Below are 18089 nucleotides of genomic sequence, written 5' to 3'. Positions count from 1 at the left end.
ATTTTAAAACTCTGAGATCCACAGAAGAAAACATAGGTAAAAAAAAAATCTTTGAGATTTTAGAACAGGCAAAAATGTGTTAGATCACCAAAAACATGAAAAACAAAAGAAAGAATTGATAAATTGGACTATAGCAAAATAAAAACTTTGTTCTTTGAAAGACATCATTAAAAAAACGAAAAGGCAAATTTGGGGTGTTTTTCGACACAAACGACCAGTTCTCTGATTTTCCAGACACCCAATCGGGTGTTCAACAATTCAATTCAGTTCTGACACTAACCACTCAGTTAGCACAGACCCCACAACTTAAAGTCTTACAGGACTGTCCCTTATGTCAGATGCCAGCTGCATTTCTGAGACCTCCCATACTTCTGGCCCCCTGGCTATAAGTTGAGAGTTCCCATGACTCCTTCCTAGGGTTTGATAATTTTCTAGAATGGCTCATAGAACCAGAAAGACACTTTACTTATGTTTACTAGTTTATTATGGAAGATACAAATGGATAGCCAGATAAAAACATATATAAAGTAAGGTCTGGAAGGATCCAAAGTGCAGAAGCTTCTGACCTCGTGAAATTGGGGCAGGCCACCCTCCAAGTGCATGGATATAATCACCAGTTGGGAAGTTTCCCAAATGTCCTTGTTCAGGAAATTTTAGAGAGCTCAATCTCCAGGTGACCCCTTCCCTCAGATAGGTGGGTGGGGCTTACAATTCCAATCATCTAATCACTTAGTCTTTCTTGTGATCAATTCCATTCTGAGGCTTTTAGTGGCCCTAACCTAAGCCTCTTCATTAGCATATATTCAAAAGTGGTTGAGGGAGGCTTCTTATGAATAACAAAAGATAGTTCTGAATAAGTCACAGGATGAAAAGTACGTCATAAGGAATATAGTTGATAGTATTATAATAGCATATGATGACAGATAGTAGCTACAGTTGTGGTAACATAATGTATACAGTTGTTGAATCACTGTGTTGTACACCTGAAACTAATACAATATTGTTTGTGGACTATACTTAAAAACAGAAAAAGACATTTCTATCATTCAGGAAATTCCAAAGGTGCTCTGTGCTGGAAACCGCATACAACCACCAAGGACTTATTTTTTTGCATTAGATCTCACCTATTCACAGACTGGGAGAAAACGTTTACAACATGTGTGTTAGGCAAAGAACTTATAACAAGGACATATAAAGATCTCTAACAACGAATGACAACTCAATTTAAAAAGATTTGAGGGACGCCTGGGTGGCTTGGTCGGTTGGGCGGCCGACTTCAGCTCAGGTCATGATCTCATGGTACGTGAGTTCAAGCCCTGCGTCGGGCTCTGGGCTGACAGCTCAGAGTCTGGAGCCTGTTTCGGATTCTGTGTCTCCCTCTCCCTCTGCCCCTCCCCTGTTCATGCTCTGTCTCTCTCTGTCTCAAAGATAAATAAACGTTAAAAAAAATTAAAAAAAAATAAATAAAATAAAAAGATTTGACTGTACAGTCCACAAATGGACAACGTATATGTCAAAAGATCCTCACCATCATTGATCATGAGGTAAATGCAGAAAAACATGACATACCACCATACACTCAGCAGAATGGCTAAAAGTTAAAAGACTGATCATACCAAGTGTTGGTGAGGATGTGGAGGAACTGGAACTCACATATACTGCTGAGGGGAAAGTGAAATGGTACAAATACATTGGATAAATTTTGCAAGTTTCTTAAAGAGTTAAAGATATACCAACCGTATGACCTAGTCATTCAACTTTTAGTAATTAACAAGGAAAGCAAAGCTTTCCAAAAAATATATTATATTCATAATGGCTTCATTTGTAATAGTCTTAACTGAAAACAGCCCAAAGATTCCTCAACTGTGGAATGGATAAACAAATTATAATACATCCGTACTCAAGTCAGTCATGAGAAGAAGCAAACTATTTGTGTACACAAAACACTGATGATTCTCAAACACATTATCTTGAGTGAGAGAAATCAGGGCGAAAAAAAAAAAAGATCCTTTACTGCATGATTCATTTTAGGCAAAGTTCTAGAACATGCTAACTCATCTGCAGTAATGGCAGGCAGGTCTGTGGCGGCTTCAGTAAGGGGAATAGAGAAAGATAAATTGCGAAGAAATATGAGGCCATGTGGTGGTGATGGAAATGTCCGTTACCTTGATTGCGGTGATGATTTCAAGGGTGTATACGTGTCAAAACTGATCAAATTGTACATTTTAATACATGACGTTTAATGTGCTTTAATGATACCAAAATAAATTTGTAAAAAAACAAAACAAAACAAAACAAAACAAATCCATACCTGGAGAGAAAGCTAATACTGACCTAACAAATGTTCCGATGGTTTGCAAGCATGTGCAGTAAGCACAGGTGTTATTTTTTCACCTTTTCTTCGAAAACATTTCTCCCTTCCTTTGACCTCCTCCTGTGCTCTCACCCCAACCTTGGTAACAGGGACATCTGACTCAGGCCATGTTGCTCACGTTACTCTCTCTCCCGTCACGGAGATGGGCATGTAACCCAAGCCATGCCTCTCAGTGTCCCTCAAGATTAAAATGGAGCTGGCGGGGAAGACTCCTTTTCCTTCTGCTGTTAGAGCCATCAGGTAGGAGTACAGGGCTGCTGGTAGCCTGTCCCCTTCCTACGTGGAGGGTGCAGCACTTCGAAAGAACAAAGGAACGATGGAGAACGAGACAGAGAGAGGAAGGTCTGGAGCCAAGGAGACAGGAAGAGGGGGAAGGAAGTTGAGTTAAAGAGGAAAAGGAGAGAAGGAGGGTGGGCGGGTGGGGGGCGGGGGAGGAGAGATACTTGGATGTAGTATTTGGCTTTCTCCAAGACCAGCTTCACCTCTGCCCTTTCCACAGAGTAGATATCTGAGCCAATAAACTTCCCTCTTTGGCAGAAGGTGAGTTAGGCTTCTGTCATTTCTCTCTTCTCTTGTCTGTAATGTCTTTTTTTCTTTAGTTTTTTGTTTGTTTGTTTGTTTTGTTTCGTTTTTGGCCTTTAAGATGCAAGCTGTGTTTTTTTCTCTGGAAGTTTCAGTCTCTGATGGGTGGTGGGGATGGAAGTTGAAATGAACGATGTAGCAGAAATCAGAATGTTTTCCTAATTCCTTCATCGCAGTCGCATTGTATCGGTATCAGTGTGGGGTGACCCATGATTCTTTTTCTCAGTGGAGTGCTCTTAACACAGTAGTTAGCAAGAATTTGCCCTAGACTCTGGGCATATCATTTTCTGTAATTTTTAGTCTACAATGCAGATGGAAACTTTTATATGTTTTTTTAAAATATTTAAAAAAAATAACTCAGTATGTTAATGGAAATTTGGGAAAAAGTTAACCAAGTGACACTTGGACCCTTCCTTGTTAAATGGGAAGGCTGGCAACTTGGTCTTTAAACATACGAGTTATTCCTTGCTTCCATCAGACTTCTAAGAATGGAAACATTTAGCCTTCCATTGGTGTTTCTCTGGTTTGGAAACCCAAAGGTGTGAAGTTTTCTTTTATGGTGAAATGTCAGTTGTCTTAAGTGGATAAAGAGAAGCATTTCTGGAGAGGGAGCCAGCCCAACATCCTCCAAGGGGCAGGATATACTCAGTCTACTAACTCTGTAAAGTTGGCCCTGTTTCCAAAAGGCCAGAAAGCATAGTATAGGGCAGGAATAATATTTGAGGAGGATCTGGAAGTAAGAACTCACATCTGGGCCACAAAGAGTCAATGGAAACATCCCCAAACGAGCCTCAGAGGGTTGTCTCCATATTTGCTTCTCAGATGCTTCTTCCTAGTTAACAAACCATGTTGGCTGTCAGTTGGAGAGTCAAGCTATAGTCAGACAGGGACTGAGAAGTTGGGAGAAAAGTTGTGGAAGAGGTGATTTATTGCTGGGGTATTTATATTTGGGGGCTTAGCATGTTTTTTTCCCCAGAAGTTCTAGGCTTTCTAATTTGAATGTCGCTGTAAGAGAATATACTTATCTAAATGTAGAATTGTTGGAGGAGCATTGCCTATGATTTATACCCCATTTCTGTGAATTTCTTACATTATATACCTCCCCGAAAGAAGCAAATGGACTTATTTAAAGACAGAGGAACCTACAGATGGTGTTTACAGAGCTCACCTGGGTAGAAGGCACAGTAGGACCTGCCTCTGAAAAACTCGCTTGTTGGCCCCACACTAACCCCAGGGCTCTGAGAATCCCCTAGAATTCCATCCAGGTTCTTCAAACTCATGAAGAGGGAAATAATATTATGAAATTGGATGTCCAAACGGTTGCTATAAATCCTGAGATATTTCTTCCATTACACTCTCTCCAAAAAGTCTGTTTTCCATGATGGACAGTTAGCTAATCACCCTGATATTGGCTGCTTAACTTCGTCTTTATAACATTACGAATCTCTTGTATTTAGGCTCAGAGAAATGATCCTCGAAGAACGACTTTCTAAATGAGTGATATTTACACTCTATTAGATTCAGGACGTGAAAGAATGCACAGCAGACTTCTACTCTTTGTTAGTTCCTCTTACTTTCAATATGCCTTTCAAGTGGACTGCAGAATACGTCACATGGGTTAATAATCTGTATAAAACATTTAAGGGGCGCCTGGGTGGCTCAGTCGGTGGAGCGTCCGATTTCGGCTCAGGTCATGATCTCACAGGTCGTGAGTTGGAGCCCCGCATCGAGCTCTGTGCTGACAGCTCAGAGCCTGGAGCCTGCTTCGGATTCTGTGTCTCCCTCTCTCTCTGCCCCTAACCCACTCGCATTCTGTCTCTGTCTCTCTCAAAAATAAACATTAAAAAAGAAAACATTTAAAAAATTTGAACATGTGTCTCTAAAACACATTAAACGGTAATTAATTTCAGGTCAGCAAGATGGAAACCCTCACAGACCCCTAAAAATCATTATAGATAAATTTAGTGGGGAATTTTAAATATAAATTTTAATTGGTTTAGTAATGTTTCTAGTCACTATTTATTATGTAACTTAAAAATTATAGCGTACCTTGCTGATGTTTTTTAAAGCTGTTATTAACACAATTTATTTATTAAAGAGAATGGGAAAACTGTACTGCTAATCCTCCTGACTCAGTCATAAATCTTTACTGTTCTGCAATAAAACACATTTCCAATAACGCTGAATACACTTTCCCCTGAACTTCATTCTCTTCGGCTTTAGCGACTTCATGTTCTTAACATCATGATATATGTCCCCCAATGAACCAGATGTTCTTAGGGCTGGGAAATGGAGGATCTTATTAAAATGTGCATGTGGGGGTTTTCTGATATCTCATGAGCGTTATTTTCTCAGACGGCATAAATGCCAAAGATTTCCAATTAATTTTTATTTATTTAATCAGAGCGAAGCTCTATGAAGAGTTAGCCCTGGACAGAACAAGTGTGAGAAAATCAAACGGATAGTCTGGGGACTATGCCAACGGTGTTCGTATTATATGGTGCTTCCTTAGCCTCGTCTTTATGTGCTTTCAAACATTCAGCACCACACAGCATGGGCTGTCTAATCTATTTGGTAAAACTTGTGAAAACAACACCAAGAAAAAAAGATAAATATTCTCTGCACCCAGAGTTAACAATCAAGCAATACAGAAAGCATAACACATGGGTAAATTCCTAGCAGTGCTATTGCTGGGTCATAGGGTAGATCTATTTTTAATTTGTTGAGGAACCTCCACACTGTTACAGGAGTGCTGATGCGTAGGGGCACTTGTACCCCAATGTTTATAGCAGCACTTTCAACAATAGCCAAATTATGGAAAGAGCCTAAATGTCCATCAACTGGTGAATGGATAAAGAAGTTGTGGTTTATATACACAATGAAATACTACATGGCAATGAAAAAGAATGAAATCTGGCCTTTTGTAGCAACGTGGATGGAACTGGAGAGTGTTATGCTAAGTGAAATAAGTCATAACAGAGAAAGACAGATACCATATGGTTTCACTCTTATGTGGATCCTGAGAAACTTAACAGAAGACCATGGGGGGAGGGGAAGAAAAAAAAGAGGTTAGAGAGGGAGGGAGGCAAACCATAAGAGACTCTTAAAAACTGAGACTAAACTGAGGGTTGATGGGGGGTGGGAGGGTGGGGAGGGTGGGTGATGGGTACCGAGGAGGGCACCTGTTGAGATGAGCACTGGGTGCTGTATGGAAACCAATTTGAGAATAAATTTCATATTTAAAAAATAAATAAATAAACAAAAAAACAAAAAGTATAACACATAGGAATAAACATAAAAATATATTTACAGAAAGCATATATACACATGCAAAAGAATTCAGGAGACTTCACTAAGATTGTTTTCCTAAAAAATTATTTTGATATAGAAGTTTACATAGCATTTCAGCCTTACTGGATGAGTTAGCTTCTTATAGATACCTGATACATAAGCAGATGTTAACAGCAGTGAACCCATAAGCTGGGCTAAAAACATGCTTGCATATACTTGTTTCCTTTAGAGGATGCATATCATTTTCAGTACTTAAGATTCATACTGGTTTGGGGGCACCTGGGTGGCTCAGCCGGTTGAGTGTCCAACTTCGGCTCAGGTCACCATCTCACGGTCTGTGAGTTCGAGCCCCGCGTCGGGCTCTGTGCTGACAGCTCAGAGCCTGGAGCCTGCTTCGGATTCTGTGTCTCCCTCTCTCTCTGCCCCTTCCCTACTTGTGTTCTCTCAGTCTCTCTCTCTCAAAAATAAATAAACATTAAAAATTTTTTTTTTTAAAAAAGGGCCAGGACTATATGGCAGGAGAGGTATGTTCTTCAAGACCCATGGAGAGCCAGAGACCCAGGAGCATGTCACATGGGGACAGAGAACTGGAGCCCAGGACAGGAAGGTAAGGGGTGAGGAAAGTCCAGGGAGACTGGGGCCTTACAGGCCACAGGGAGGCCCCCTTTATTCTGGATGAGATGGGAAGGTTTGGGAGGGTTTTGAGCAGAAGAGACAACATAATCATGACCTGACCTACATTTTAACAAGATCACTGAATTGGCTTCTTGTCGTGCCCCTCCCTGCCCCATTTTAAATTATAGTTCTATTTTGGTGTTAATCTCATTCTTTTTTTAATAGAAAATTCATGGCCGTCACCCTGTAGCATGTATAAATATATCACATGATTTTGAAATCACACATGGGTCCCTCACCTGTCAGTAAGCATACGAAATACTTTATTACTGGTATAAAAACATTCAGAACTATGCATTTATTGGACATAAAAAAGTTTTTCTCAACAGGCATTTTGGTATTTATGTATGGTTACGGTTTACCCAAATAAAAGCTTCATTCTTAAGGTCCTCCGAATGTGGTTTTTAAAAATCATTTACAAAAATCCAGCAAATAAAACACTTCACTTTATGATAGTGCATTAAATTCTTGTGACATTCTGCACATGCTCCATCGAATAAAAATTACAATTTCTCTCTAGTCACACGCTCCCTTTGTGAGAAATGCGAATCTGTGAATTTACTGCTAGCATATGTGAATTTACCACTGACTCGGCATCATCAGAATTTGGGGCCATTTGAAAGAAATTGCAGGCCCTCTTTGGTGGGGATTGCAAAACAGGCAACTTGAGATTGGAAGTAGAACAAGGAACGATAAAACAAGAATAAAAAATAAGAGAATGAGAAAAGTAAACAAAAATCTGAAGGATATTTACCTTCTATTCCCTGAACTTGTTACCTTTGTTCTGCCATTTTGGAAATTCTTTCTCCCAGGCCTGACCTTTTTTTTTTGTAACAGATTTTTTTTTTTTTTAATGTTTATTTATTTTTGAGGGAGAGAGAGTCAGAGTGTGAGTGGAGGGGTGGGGCAGAGAGAGAAGGAGACGCAGAATCCGAAGCAGGCAGGCTCCGGGCTTGGAGCTGTCCACCCAGAGCCCGATGCGGGGCTCGAACCCACGAGCCGCGAGACCATGACCCGAGCCGAAGTCGGACGCTCAACCGACTGAGCCACCAGGCGCCCCTTTTTTGTAACAGCTTTATGGGGATACCAGTACCATACAACTCACCCATTTAAAGTATACAAGTCAGTGTTTCTTAGTATACTCACTGAGTTGTTTTGCCTGATTCAAATGCTACCCAATCCTTGAAGTTCACCATTGGTACTTTCCTGTACCCCCACCCACCCCATCTGGCCCCTTTCTCAACGCAAATTTTCTATACCTCTTTTCAACTCCGTTCTTTCTTCCATGAGCAGTTCCGTTAATAGCATTACCCGTGGAGGGGCTGGGTGGCTCAGTCAGGTAAGTGACTCTCTATTTCCGCTCAGGTCATGATTTCACACGTCTTGAGACGGAGCCCCACGTCAAGTTCTGTGCTGACAGCATGGAGCCTGCTTGGGATTTTCTCTCTCCCTCTCTCTCTGCCCTTCCCCTTCTCATATGCTCTCTCTCTCTCTCTCTCTCTCTGAAAAGAAATAAATTAAATAGATAAATAAATAAATAAATTTAAAAAACAGCCTTGTCTACACTTTTGAATCAAGCCAGCAAGCCAGGGTCAAAGCCTTGTCGAAGATGGTTGATTCTTTTCCTTTTCCTACTCAGTGTGAACACTCCAGCTGACTCCACCTTTGACATGTCCCCCCCCTTCCCAACGCCAATCATTTCTGAGCCTTGTTTCAGGCCTCCCTACGTCTTCACTTGGATTGTTGTGAAGGTGTCCCAAATGAGTTCCCACCAGAAGACTGTTCCCCATTTTAATCTACTCTTGCACCTGCCTTGCCAAACCCAAATTGTATCATCTTTCCCTTCTGTCTCAAACCTTTCCAGGTCTTCCAGTGACTTAGTGGTAAATCTAGATTCTTTGGCCGACCATCCACGTCCTGCACCCTGTGGCTTCAGGCTATGCTTCTTGTCTTCCTCCCTACCCTTCCTTCTCTTGTCATGCATCCAGAAAATTCCAGCCGCTCTGTTCTGAACCAGTAGGCTTTGGTATACTCATACAAATTGATACTTCTGCGCATATTTAGGTACTGCAATTGCCCCCTTCTCCTTTGTCTGTCTGGGGAATTCTTCCACATCCTTCATATACTAAACGTGATACCAGCTCGGGGAAACCTTTCCCGAATACCCAGGACGACGTTTCCAGATCCTTCTAGCTGTTATTGCATTAGGTTCGAACCTCTTTTCCTGCCTGAAATTTAGATTGTGGTCGCTTGGTCCAGGTCTCTTTTAATTGCTAAGTTCAAGGGCCGTCCGGCCCTCACGCAGTGCCTTGCACCGTTCTCAGTCCATAGTGGGACTCAACGTGCCAAGCTGGATGTCACTAAGTATATCTTCACTACAATTGACGTCATGGTTTTCAGGAACTAGCTGGCAACTTCTTTGGTGCTGGTCTGGTTTGGGATTTTTAACTCTCTACTGGTTTCTGGTTTTTTTCTCACTTCTTCAGTCTTCAGAATAGTCTTCCCACAAAGCAGAAAGTGAGGCATCTTAGAAATGGCTAGGTAAGGGACAAGGAGTGGCCCTTTTTTGGTGGCGAAGCCCCACAAGACTCAGCTACCCTTTTAATCCAGGAGGTCGGTGAGAATAGAGGAGGGGATATATAGAGAAGTTGGAAGGTAAGGTTACGGTAAGAGAAATTTTAGTAAATCTGTTGAAGGTTTGGAAACGAAGAGATGGAGAGAGAGAATAGTGATATACTGTGAGTGTGACATTAGATTTTGAGCATACTTATATTTAAAAAATCCATTCCCCAGTAAATGCCTATAATATAACAACCAGATGGTATATTTTGCTTTTTAAGATTTCTAACCTTTACAATATGCTGGCTTTATAAGGAGCCATTTGAATTTTAATGATCCAGATTTCCAAAAGGAGACCGTAGTTGATATAGTTTTAGGGTATCTGAAGTTTAGGATGGGAAGACGTACCCTCATATAGCCCCTGCTACCCCAGGTGGTATGTTTTTTCGCACATGGCCCTGCCTTAATCCTTTCCCCACTCTGCCCTTGGATGGGAATTGACGAGGACTTCAAGGTCAGCCAATCCATAATCTCTGATTGTAGCTCTAGTTCAAAAAAAAGCTAGAGAAATCAGACATTTTGTCCTTTGAAGTAGAATCACTCAGAAAGAGATCACCAAAAGCTATTGAGAGACAAACTGACTGGGGTAGCCGTCATGGGTCCCACTCAAACCGAAGTCACGAAGAAGTCATGAAGAAAAGCACACTGAGCAGGGGCACCTGGGTGGCTCAGTTGGTTCAGCGACCGACTTCAGCTCAGGTCATGATCTCACGGTTCGTGAGTTCCAGCCCCGTGTGGGGCTCTGTGCTGATAATTCCGAGCCGTGTGTCGCCCTCTCTCTCTGCCCCTCCCCCGTTTGCACTCTCTCTGTCTCTCTCTCTCTCTTTCTCCCTCAAAAATAAATAAACGATAAAAAATTTTTAAAAAAAGGCAGAGGCAAATGCTCAAGGTCTGAGAAAGGGATAAAGAGGAACTGCTTTGGGTCTAATTATGTACTCCATGTATATTCTCAGAATAACTCCACCCCTTAGGTAGTAGATCTCTACCCCTTGCACCCAAAAAACCCTTGCTAAAGTACGAATATTCTGGTCTGTTTTCTGCTGTTTGTACTATAATAAAGTAAACGAGGACCATTTTCTCCTTATCTAACCTCCCTTGACAAATATCTTTATGGTTTGGGGCTCAACTAAACACTTACTTAGTAACCTTTTGTTATATTTCAAGTTCTGTGCTAGTCAGAAGGCAAGTGTCTCTTAATTTTGAGTTTACTGATGTGCTGTTAAATTAAAATAAGTATCTTATGTATATATATATATGTATATATGTATATGTATATGTATGTATATATGTATATGTATATGTATGTATATATATATGTATATGTATATATACATATATATATACATATGTATATATGTGTATATATATATATATATATATATACATATATATACATTCCAGCAACAATTGCAAGGTTGTGGCTACACATTCCTATGATGGCAGCCACAGGCATTATCACTCCTTGGCCTGCAAAGACAGAACCTAATATATATTAGGTTTGAGAGTAGCCATCGTAGATAAAGCCCAGTGGAGCCCTGCCAGAGTCGGCTTCTAGTCAGGACCTCCAGTTCCTCTTCATGATGTTGGGCTAAATAATGGCCACCCAAAGATATCCTGTCCTAATCCCTGAAATGTGTAAATATTACCTTATATGAGAAAGGGAATCTTGGTAGGTAGGATTAAGGATCTTGACATGAGGAGATAGTCCTAGACTACCCAGGTGGGCCCTAAATTCAATCTCAAGGGTCTTTCTAAGAGACAGGCAGAGGCAAATGACATACCCAGAAGATGGGAAGCCATGTGACCACAGAGGCAAAAATGGAAGCGATACAGCACAAGCAGGGAATGACGGCAGCCACCAGAGCTGGAGGAGCTAAGGAAAAATATTCCCCTTGGGCCTCTGAGGGGAGCAAGTCCTTGCCGACGTCTTGATTTTGGCCCAGGGAAACTGATCTTGGATTTCTGGATCTAAGTTTCTTTTGTTTTAATCCACTTATTTGTGGTAATTTGTTAGAGGACGACAGGATTGCTTGTCTTCAGAAATCAGAAAGGGAGAAATGAGAGAGGCTGCTGAGGAGTTTCTTAGATAAGCACAATGAATAAAGAATGTCCTCGGCTGAAATCATTTCGACCTCACAGATTTTATACTTGTGGGGATTTTATGAGCCTCTACCTCGATCAGTGACCACAGATAGCCTCCTGGCTTGTGTTGAAGAATCATGATAGGCCTCAGGTCTCCTCGATTCTAGAAGGACTTGGTTCAGCTCAGATTATACAGAGATCTTTCTGAACTGATGTTTGCCATTCAATGCTTGTAAACCTGAGTTACTATCTGGGAGGCTGTGGTATGAAAAACAGCTCCAACGGAAGACAGGTGTGTGTGAATTGTCAGTTCTGCCCTAGGGGACACTTGGTATCTGGAGCTATGGCTGTGGTGACATTTGGAAGTCTCTTGTACAGTGTATGCAGACCTGAATTCAAGGGTCTCCAAGAACAACGTTCATTGCAAATGATGGTATGAGACATCACTGTCTTGTTCCCGATTGCTATCATTTGATCATTAAGTATGTTTGCTGTAAACTGTTAGTGAATTATTATCTTCTATTTCTAATTTGCCAAGAGTTTAAATGTTTATCATAAATAGGTTTTGAGTTTTAGTAAATAATTTTTTTCCCGAATCTATTGAGAATATCATCTGTTTTTGCTCTCTTAATCTATTAATGTGCTGAATTATTTGAGTACATTTTCTTTTTTTTTTAATATGAAATTTATTGTCAAATTGGTTTCCAGACAACACCCAGTGCTCATCCCAACAGGTGCCCACCTCAATACCCATCACCCACTTTCCCTCCCCCCCACCCCCCCCATCAACCCTCAGTTTGTTCTCAGTTTTTTAAGAGTCACTTATGGTTTGCCTCCCTCCCTCTCTCTCTTTTTCCCCCTTCCCCTCCCCCATGGTCTTCTGGTAAGTTTCTCAGGCTCCACATAAGAGTGAAAACATATGGTATCTGTCTTTCTCTGTATGACTTACTTCACTTAGCATAACACTCTCCAGTTCCATCCACGTTGCCACAAATGGCCATATTTCATTCTTTCTCATTGCCACGTAGTATTCCACTGTGTATATAAACCACAATTTCTTTATCCATTTGTCAGTTGATGGACATTTAGGCTCTTTCCATAATTTGGCTATTGTTGAAAGTGCTGCTATAAACATTGGGATACAAGTGCCCCTATGCATCAGCACTCCTGGATCCCTTGGGTAAATTCCTAGCAGTGCTATTTCTGGGTCATAGGGTAGTTCTATTCTTAATTTTTTGAGGAACCTCCATAATGGTTTCCAGAGTGGCTGCACCAGTTTGTCTTCCCACCAAGAGTGCAAGAGGGTTCCTGTGTCTCCACATCCTTGCCAGCATCTATAGTCTCCTGATTTGTTCATTTCAGCCATTGAGTAAATTTTCTAATGTTAAACTAACCTTGGATTCCTGAAATAGAGCACTTTGATATGATCAATTACACTTTGACATATATGGCTTGGATTCACTTGGCTAAAAGATATTTTTGAGAAGGTGCCTGGGTGGCTTAGTTGGTTAAGCTTCTGACTCTTGATTTCAGCTCAGGTCACGATCTCATGGTTCCCGAGTTCAAGCCCCACATCGGGCTCCATGCTGACAGTGAGGAACCCATGTAGGATTCTTCTCTCCCTGTTTCCCTACTCCATCTCTGCCTCTCTCTCTCAAAAATAAATAAGTAAACTTAAAAAAAAGATACTTCTGAGTCTATATACATGAGTGAATTAGCTTATTTTTAATAAAAATAATTTTTATTTGCTTTTCTTATAGAATTTTAGCATGAAGGTAATTTTAGTCTTATGGAATGAACTTTAGAGTACTCCCCTTTTTCCTCTTATTTGGATGATTTAAAAAGAATGAAATAGTTCACAAAACAACCGAATTCTAGGTTTTCTTTGCACAAAGATTATTAGCTGCTGATTCAATTTCTTCAAATATTATAGAGGTGTTCAGGTTGTGTGTTTCTCCTTTAGCCAGTTTTGTTTAATAGTCCTTTCCACAATGCATTTTAGCCAAGCTTTACAATTTCATAGGTATAAAGCCATCCATGTTATTCTCTCAATACCATTTTAATCTATGATTTATATGTGCTATGCTTCTATTTTCACTGTTAACGTATTTGTCTGTGTGCGTATCGTCTCTTTTTGTCGTGACCAGTTTCAGCAGACATTTTTGTCTATTTTAGTGTATTCTTTTCAAAAAACCAATTTTTGGCTGCCTTGATCTTCATTATGATGTGGTTGCTATGTTCTTTAATTATTGCTCCTATTTTTATCATCTGATTACTGCCATTTTCTTTGGACCAGTAATTTATGTTTCTCTTTGTCTTAGTTTTGACAATTAGCTCATTAAATTTCAACGTTCTCTTTTTCCAAGGTAAGAATTTATGGCTATACATTTCTCTGTAAGTACAGCTTGAGCTATATCTTGCAAATTTCGGTAGGTAATATTTTCCTTCAGTTCTGGGTACTTTCTAATTTCCCTTAAAATATAGCCTTTAATAAATTAATTATTTAAAAGTATAATTTAGGGGTGGCTGGGTGGCTCAGTCGGTTAAGTGTCCACTATTGATTCAGGTTATGCCCTCACAGTTTGTGGGTTCAAGCCCCATGTTGGGATCTGTGCTGCCAGCTCAGAGCCTAGAGTCTGCTTGGGATTCTGTGTGTGTCTCTCTCTCTGTCCGTCCTCCGCTCATACTCTCTCTCTCTCGAAAATAAATAACCAATAAAAAATTAAAACAATTAAAAGTATAATTTAAAATTTCCAAACATGCTTTAAGTTTTTTTAAGTTTTCTTTTCATTTTGTTATAGACCCATATGGTTGCCCATATGATACTGAATGTGGTGAAATCTACAAGTGTTACGTTCGTGTTTAAGAACCAAGCAATAGCACTACTAGGAATTTGTCCAAAGCGTACAGGAGTGCTGATTTACAGGGGCACTTGTACCCCAACGTTTATAGCAGCGCTTTCAACAATAGCCAAATTATGGAAAGAGCCCAAATGTCCATCACCTGATGAATGGATAAAGAAGGTGTAGTTTACATATACAATGGAATACTACTTGGCAACGAGAAAGAATGCAATCCTGCCATTTGCAGCAACGTGGATGGAACTGGAGGGTATTATGCTAAGTGAAATAAATCAGTCAGAGAAGGACAGATATCATATGTTTTCACTCATCTGTGGAATTTGAGAAATGTAACAGAAGACCATGGAGGAAGGGAAGGGGAAAAATAGTTTCAAACAGAGAGGGAGGCAAACCATAAGAGACTCTTAAATACAGAGAACAAACTGAGGGTTGATGGGGGGTGGGCACAGGGAGAGGGGAAAACGGGTGATGGGCACTGAGGAGGGCACTTGTTGGGATGAGCACTGTGTTGTATGTAAGCGATGAATCACGGGAATCTACCCCCAAAACCAAGAGCACACTGTATACATTGTATATTAGCCAACTTGACAATAAATTATATTAAAAAAAGAGAGATATGTGTATATTGTCTAAAAGCTGGGTAAGCTTTCTGATTATATCCACTAAATAAAACACTTTTTCTAACTCGTAAATTAAGAATGTTTTAAGTGATAAGAGGCCATGTTCTCTATAAATTCTTTCTCCTCTTAGAGTGTGTTTCTCTTAAGTCTTCCCTAGATTAACTGCGTCAGAATCTCTGAGGTGCTTGCTAAATATTCAGATAGATGGGAACCACTCCCCTACCCACCAGCGATTCTGATCGAACGGTTCTAGGTTCTATGACCAGAAATTTGCATTTAACATGGTTTAACAAACAGGAAATAGTGGGCACCGGTGTGGTTCAATCGGTTGAGCGTCCGACTTCAGCTCAGGTCATGATCTCGCAGCTCGTGAGTTCGAGCCCTGCGTCGGGCTCTGTGCTGACAGCTAGAGCCTGGAGCCTGCTTTGGATTCTGTGTCTCCCTCTCTCTCTGCCCCTCCCCCGCTCATGTTCTGTCTCTCTCTCTCAAAAATAAATAAACATTAAAAAAATTACAAAAAAAAAGAAACAAGAAACAAGACTATGGTAATCCACTGGAAGGTGATTATGTAATACTGTTATCCTCAATATTTTTTTCTCGTTTAATCAGCCTCTTTTGTTCAAGAAATCAATTTTTTTCCCCTCAAAAAGTACTTTATGAACTCTTTTAAAGATTTTTTAAAAGACAAACATAGTTATAACGTAAACTGTGAGAGTCTAATTTCCTATGGTATGTAACTGATAATACTTTCAGGCTCATAATACCTTCAGGCTGATTCATGATGTATTTCTTTCTTTTAGTATGATGGATTTCTTTCATTCTTACTGAGGTTCTCCTGTTTCATTTCATTTCATTTCATTTCATTTCATTTTTTGAAGTTTATCTATTTATTTTGAAAGAGAGAGACAGAGAGTGGAAGGGGCAGAGAGAGAGAGGGAGAGAGAGAATCCCAAGCAGGCTCCACACTGCCAGTGCAGAGCCCGATGCGGGGCTTGAATTCACAAACTGTGAGGTCACAACCTGCGCTGAAACCAAGCGTCAGATGCTTAGCCCACTGAGCCACCCAGGGCGCCCGGAGATTCTCCTGTTTTAAAATAGTGCCAAAGAATGCTAATTACTTTACTAATAATAGTTTATTAAAACTCACATTGCATTTTAGCTTGAATCATGGCGTTTAGTATTACATTATTCTCTGTTTTGTGTGCATTGGTTTTATCTGCTTAAGTCAATTGTATATTATTTGAGATTAGGAGCTGTCCTATATGCATTTTTATATATTGACTCCAATATCTAGTATTACGTGGACTGGTAATATAGATAGTGAACAATACGATATTTTAAATTGATAGTTTTCAAAGGTTATGTTTTTTTTGTTTGCTTGTTTTTGTTTTGGCACATCCTTTTTTCAAGTTAATGAATTTCAGGGTCTTAAAAAACAGCATCGACTTCAAAAGTGATAAGTAAGACTTTTAAACTTATCATTATTTTCACCAAGTCTTTTACTGCAATGTTAATTTTTCTTTGTCTTTATAACAGGATCTAAGGAAAAATATAAGAAATGCATCTACCTATTATTATCATCATAGCATTGGTAAATACGTTTTAATTTACAAAGTGTTTCTGCACTGCTTTTTATCCATTTAGTCATAACAACAATCATGTGAATATTAACCTTATAAATAAATATAAAAATTTATTTCTACTTGAGCAATGGTTCAGACAGGTTTCAGAGACTGGCTTAAGAGCAAACCAGAATCAGGATGTCTTTCTCTTTGTCTGCGTGGCAAATACAAGCACATCATAGTCTGACCAGACAAATACAGTTCACAGAACAAGTGTTAATAGGGATGTGAAAGCAACTGTAAGACAAAACTGAATTTATTACACCTGCTCGGCAAGAAAGACCTGCATTTGGAAAAATTCTCACCAGTATATATCAGTTGATCTTACATATATCATGTTGGGTAAATGAATAGGGTTTCCACTAGTTGTAATAGGAGCAGAAAAGTTACGACTGGCTCTAGGAGAGAAGAAAAAGAATTTCATTGCTCCCAGATTTAAGTGGGGGCTCAGCATTCCAATCTATCTCACTGTACAGTTTGTTTATCTAGTCCATATGCTACCCTTGAAGCTTATCAGCCAGGGAAACTTCTACAGATTTCCATAGCATACATATGTGCCTACACAATCTTGCCATTAACTGTAACAACTTTATCAAAGTGTGAAGGAACCACTGAGAAAGAATAGACATCAGACAATAAAGACCTATAAAACCAAGTTACTTTTTGTTTCAGTTTGTAAATGAAAAGAATATATATATATATATATATATATATATATATATATGCAAAAATGCATGCTTTTACCTATTGTTATTCTTTGATTTAACCTAGCATATTGGATCTTCAGGGAGGTGGATCTATAATAATCTACTTGGAAAACTCTCTACAACTGTGTCTGAGTTCTGAGTATAGTGGAGACCATATTGGTGGTCAAAATTGCATCATCTTTAAATGCCTCAAGTTCAAAATTAGTGCAAAGTGAGTCTGGAAGAGGGATTTAAAACTGGCACGTCACCACAACATGCATAGTTTGTAATAGGAAGTCTCGTGACTAAGGGACTTTGTCATTATCTATGTTAAGCAGGTTTGGAAATGGCATCTGGATAAGAAAATAGAGACTAAGTCCTAAGAACGTATTATGACTCAGGGTAACTTCTTTCCTGTCTGGGTAGAAATATTGATTTGAAGATCAGTTCAGTGACAACCATATAAATGAAGCCAGGCATTGCAATCTGATACTTTGATTTCACCCAAGAGTATTCTTTTGAGTTTAACGATGTTCCATAGACCATTAAAAATATTTTCATAAGTGGATTCTTCTTAACCGAGAACCAGTACGTCAACATTTTCTACTAAGAATTCCCTTGAAAACAGTTTTTTTTTTTTTTTTCTGTTGTTTGAGTGTAATTCAAGATCTCGCCAC

The sequence above is a fragment of the Neofelis nebulosa genome, chromosome 14 (genome assembly GCF_028018385.1).
Source record: "Neofelis nebulosa isolate mNeoNeb1 chromosome 14, mNeoNeb1.pri, whole genome shotgun sequence".
Classification (NCBI taxonomy): Eukaryota; Metazoa; Chordata; class Mammalia; order Carnivora; family Felidae; genus Neofelis; species Neofelis nebulosa.
Note: the sequence above shows the minus strand (reverse complement) of the source record.